This window comes from Diospyros lotus, chromosome 10 (genome assembly GCF_014633365.1).
Source record: "Diospyros lotus cultivar Yz01 chromosome 10, ASM1463336v1, whole genome shotgun sequence".
In the NCBI taxonomy this organism is placed as follows: domain Eukaryota; kingdom Viridiplantae; phylum Streptophyta; class Magnoliopsida; order Ericales; family Ebenaceae; genus Diospyros; species Diospyros lotus.
Window position 1 is genome coordinate 11,517,494 of NC_068347.1, and position 5,977 is coordinate 11,523,470.

General features: G+C 35.9%; 1 non-coding gene across 1 annotated transcript; it reads left to right on the forward strand.

Moving 5' to 3' along the window:
• The first annotated feature begins 5,498 nt into the window (after positions 1-5,498).
• LOC127812400 (small nucleolar RNA R71) lies at positions 5,499-5,605 on the forward strand. Its single transcript, XR_008025903.1, has one exon. It is a non-coding gene; the product is annotated as a small nucleolar RNA R71 (small nucleolar RNA).
• The last annotated feature ends 372 nt before the right edge of the window (positions 5,606-5,977 follow it).

Sequence of the window (5,977 nt, forward strand, 5' to 3'; positions counted from 1 at the left end):
AATCTATCGCTAATCACTAATTCTACACTTGGTCCATGTAAAATTAATTAATTAACGACGCATTAAGTTTCGTGAAATTCACTAACTCAAATCACTAATTCAAGCAAATTCAAGTTACCGCAAAGATGAATTTCATACTTGGTCTGTTTCAATATCCAATCTAAGTTAAGTGATATGCAAAGCTTAACATAGAATTACTTGGTCTGTTTGATCTATGTTCATAAAATCATTTAACAGACGATTAGACTGTTAAAACAATAATAGTCATTTCACATAATCACATGCAATAAATATCAATCAAATTAACCGACAATAATATCAATCACAACATTATCTCGTGGCTATCTCGTTACCTTAGCTAACATGAAATTTAACCAACCATGATAACAGAAATCATCATAATTAAACTCCAGAAAAACATAATTAAAATCCAAGAATTAATTCAAGAACAAAAGAATTAAAGAAATTAATTTAGAATTAAAATCTCTAATATTTTCACTGTTTAATTGGTCGCGGCTTCCTAGTATGCGTTGCAAAAGCTCTTCACAATTTTTCCTTCCAGTTCGTGCACTGCTTCCAATTTCTCCAATTGCTCTGTCCCTCATTCCACCAATGCGCTGCAAGCCTCTATTATCCAATCCTTCAGTCCGTACGCCGCACTCCAATTCCAATTCTCCGTGCCCCGCTGCCCAACTCCCCTCCTTCACAATTTCATCTAGGGGTGTGCGCGGTACTGTTTGGTCAGTCTGAACCATTTTTACCACGCCAAACCGCTAGTATGGTTTTTCGAACAAACCAGACCACGGTCTGGTTTTGGTGTGGCCAAATCGCGCCGCATTTGCGGTCTGGTTTGGTGTAGTTTACTGCGGTTTGAAAATCTGGTACATGTGAGTCTTAAAATCACTAAAAATGCTACTTAAAAATGGTAAATAAAAATTACGAGTGATTACCATCAAATTACCAGTGACATAACATCAAATAATGTATGTCATCATACAATAAATATGCAACATACAATTATTTCTAAATATATATACATACATGTAATTAAATAATGTACTGTCCAAACCAATTGTTTTCAAAACAATTATTTTTAATTATTTTTTTATTATTTTTTGGGCGGTTCGGTTTAAAACTGAACTACCTACTGTCCAAATTGCGAACTGTGTGGTTTGGAAAGCTTTCAAACCGTTTTCTACCGCCAAAAAAAAAAAAAAAACCAACCGATTCGATCTAGTTTGGTTTGGTCTGGCCGGTTTCCACGGTGCATCAATTTTTTTTAACACCCCTAATTTCATCACATTATATATATATATATATATATATAAATGCATGTGCAACTCCACCCTAACCCACGCATTCACGCCACTTTCATTCATAAATTAATATAATATATATATATATATATATATCACACACAGTCCACACAAAGCCCACGTTCACGTTACTTTATATAATATATATTAAATATAATATTTAATATACTACTAATTATATTAACTTTAATTATATTATAATACTTATTATTTATAATATTTATTTTTTTATTTAAATTATAATATTAATTTATAGTATTAATTTTAAAATTAACTTTATAATTTTTTCTTTCTTTTTATTTTTATTTTTTTTCTTTTAAACCAAACACCAAGTAGTATTCCAGTAAAATAACAAGAAATATGAAAAATTAAATATATATAAAAGAAACTCAAAACATTAGACAATTTTAGGTAAAATACATATAAAATACTAAAAACACTACTCAATTATGACCGATAAATGTGTGAATAAATTCCCACATCAAATACTACCAAACTTAATTATTTCTTGTCCTCAAGCAAAGAAAATAAATCATATTCTCAAAGCACAAAATTTGCAGTCGGAATAATTCATCACATTCAAATCCTTTGTTACGCCCACATTTAAATCCTTAATATAAAATGCAACAATAGCCAATAAAGAAAACTAAACATACTTACATTCCGAAGTTCAAAAATTCATACAAAATTCTAAAATCAATCATGATTTGTCATGTTTCCCGCACGATCAAATAATGCAACCATTCTTGCAACTATTCCTTCTCACCACTACAAACAAAGGTAGCAAAGTAGGGTTCTTTTTTTTTTTTTTTTTTCCTCTCTCTCTTTTTTTTCCTTTATTTCTTTCTTCTTCTTCTTTTTTTTTTAATTAAACGAGTGCATTTTATGCTCCATCTCATTTTTTCCTTTTTACTTTTTTTTTTAAACTGAACGAGTGCATTTTATGCTCCATCTCGCTCAACATTATTCACCCTACTTACTTAAACCCTGTTTAGGACTAGCTCAGAGGGAACAATCACAAGAAAAGTATTACATTTATCTTTCATGCATAGTCACACAACTTCACAAAGAATATGTACTTCAATGATCTTAGAACCCAAGTATACTTAATCTTGCTTTATAAGATATTGCCCATTCCAAATCAAAGATTTAATGTTAAACACAATAAAGAACCCAAATGCAAATCATGATTCCAAATAACAAGTTCTTCTTATTTTATCTTTCACAAAGTTTTTTGTCTAGGGGGTTAGCTAGATATGCACCTGATATAAGTTTCGCAAACAAAATTTCACATAAAAGACACCCAAGCAAAATGAATAGCATATATCAACAATTAATTAATTCCACCCCCCAAACTTATTTAACACATTGTCCTCAATTGTGAAAGCAAAAGAAGAAGGATAATGAAAAATGAATACTCCCCTAGCCACATAATTGAACACTACGAATACCCACACCAGTCCAAACTAAATCAGCTTTATTTTTCTTTCTTTTGAACCTACACAACATCACAAGTATACGTTATTGGTCATATTTATTTAAAAAAATGAAATAATAAAAACAAAACGGAAAAAGAGCTTGGGTTGCCTCCCAAGAAGCACTTCTTTATAGTCATTAGCTTGACTATCCTGGAAACTCTAGTTCGGCTCATGTAGCTGAAGGATTGAGTTGCCCTTCTCGAATCCACCATCTTCATAGTGCTTCAGGCGATGTCCATTAACCTTGAAAGATTCTTATGTGTCCTTGAAAATCTCCACAACGCCATAAGAATATACCTGCTTAACGGTGAAAGGACCATACCATCTTGATTTTAACTTGCCTGGGAAGAGCTTGAGCCTAGAATTGTAGAGAAGAACTTTCTCTCCAATCTTGAACTCTTTCTTGTTAATATGCTTATCATGCCATCTCTTAGTCCTATCCTTGTAGATCGTGCATTCTCATATGCTGCTTCACGACATTCCTCCATCTCATTAAGTTGTAATTTCCTGTGAGTACCTGCATCAAGAAGCTTGATCAACTCTTTCTTAACCACGTCTTGCATCATCGGGTTAAGCCTTCTTTGTGGCTGCACAGTTGGTTTGTAGTTATCTTCCATAAGTATCTTGTGTGTGCAAATGGAAGGGCTTATTCCTTGAATATCTGATATGGTCCAACTAAAAGCCCTTTTATACTTCTTGAGCACTTGTAACAACCTTGCCTCCATGTCACCTGTCAAAGAGAATGAAATAATCACAGGTAAGGATGAAGAGCCTTCTAAAAATGCATATTTCAAATGAGATGGAAGAGGTTTCAGCTCAAGTGAAGGTGGCTCTTTAATGGATGGCTTAGGCAGTTTCATCAGTAGTCTCTCTAGCTTCTCATATCTTGGTCCATGATGCTTAGTACAGGTTTGGTGGGGAGGTGAATTTTCCTCAAACATCTTGACAATCTCCTCATATGTATCATCCTCTCCACCTGTAGTAGTCGACTTTACTAAACAACCCTCCAAAAGGTCTTCAACCCTGTTAGCTTGGAAGCAATCATGCATAACACAGTCAATAACATCAAGTCTATAACAAGTTTGGTCTTCTGTTGGATACTTGAGAGCCTAAAACACGTTAAACGTTACTTGGTCGTCTTAGACCCTCAACACAAGTTGTCCTTTCTAGACATCTATCAAAGCTTTACTTATAGCTAGAAATGGCCTCCCTAAAATAAGGGGGACCTCAAGGTCCTCAATCATATCCAAGACAATGAAATCAACTGGGAATATGAATTTTTCTACCTTTACCAAAACATCTTCCACAATACCTCTTGGATGCTTGATCGATTTATCCGCGAGCTGCAAAGTGATTGTGGTTGGCTTTGGTTCTCCCAAACCTAGTTTCCTGAAAATAGTGAAAGGCATGAGATTAATACTAGCTCCTAAATCACATAGAACTTTATCAAAATAGATGCCACAAATAATACAAGGGATAGTAAAACTCCCTGGATCCTTAAGCTTTTGTGGCAACTTGTTTTGCACAATGGTAGAGCACTCTTCACTTAGCTTGATTGTCTCAAATTTTGCTAGTTTCCTCTTGTTGGCTAAAATCTCTTTTAAGAACTTGGCGTAGCTAGGGACTTGTGTGATAGCATGCACAAATGGAATATTGATGTGCAGCTTCTTTAACATCTCAAAGAATTTGGTGAATTGCTGATTTTGGTGCTGCTTGAGTCTTTAAGGGAAAGGCAATGGTGGCACGTATGGCTTGACATTAGGATATGAAAACTTAATTTTTGGTGACCACTCATACTCACATTTAGCTTCCATCTTTGTCCTTCTTTGTGTTGTCTCAGCTTCTTTTAATTTGGTCTCATCAAATTCCCTTGGTGGAAACACTTCTCCTTGGATCATCCCCTCTTGCTTGCTCACGGATTTAATTGCTTTGGGTGGATCCTGTAACTCCTTTCCACTCCTTAGCATGATGGCATTGGCTTACTCTCTTGGATTGGTCTCTGTGTTGCTTGGCAGAGAGCCTTGGGGCTTAAAAGAAAGCATCTTGGCAATCTGCCCAACCTGTACCTCCAAGTTTCAAATAGATGCCTCCTGGTTCTAAAATTTGGTTTCCATACCTCGGAATCTTGTCTCAGCAATATTTATGAACTTAGTCATCAACTCCTCCAAGCGTGGTTTCTTCTCTTGTTATGGCTGGAATCCAGAAGGTGGTTGATGGTTTATGGCATTATGATTGCTCCATGAGAGATAGGGGTGGTTGTGCCATCCTGGATTGTAAATGTTACTATATGGATTATGTTGTTGATGATGGAAATTCCCTACAAAGTTGGCAGATTCTGGCACACTTGCAAAAGTATTCCCCATTTGGCACTCTATTGAACCGTGTCCTACCGCTCCACATAAGTCACAAGTAATGCTCATGGTAGGCATGGATTGGTTGCATAAATTATCCAACTTTGCATTAAAGGCACCCACCTAAGCGAATAAAGCATTGATGTTGCTCACTTCATGTCCTACAGTCGGTCTCCTCATTGGTAACCTGTTAGCTTGCCATTGATAACTGTGGGATGCCATTTCATCCAACAACTCATAAGCTTCATCAAGTGTCTTCCTCATAATGGTACCTCCTGCAGCTGCATCAATCATAGAATGATTAGTAGAAGATAACCCATTATAGAAAGTTTGTACCTGAAGCCACAGGAGTTAATTGGTGGTGTGGACACTTCCTTAACAACTCCTTGAAGTGCTCTCAGGCTTTATACAATGTCTCCATCTCATACTACACAAAAGTAGTGATATCATTTCGCATCTTTGCAGTTTTTGATGGTGGAAAGTACTTGGCTAGAAACTTCTGGGCCATAGCATCCCATGTGGTGATAGAACCTGGTGGAAGTGAACTCAACCACGCTTTTGCCTTCTCTCTCAACGAGAATGGGAACAATCTTAGGCATATAGCATCATCAAAGACTCTATTATGCTTGAAAGTATCACAAATCTCCAAGAAGTTGGCGATGTGTGCGTTTGGGTCATCATTAACAGAGCCACCAAATTGAACCATGGCTTGCATCATTTGGATGATTGCTGGCTTGATCTCAAAGCTATTAGCTTGTATTGTTGGCCTACGAATACTTGAGGCAATGCCATCAACGGAAGATGATGCATAATCCCTCAATGACCTCTAGGC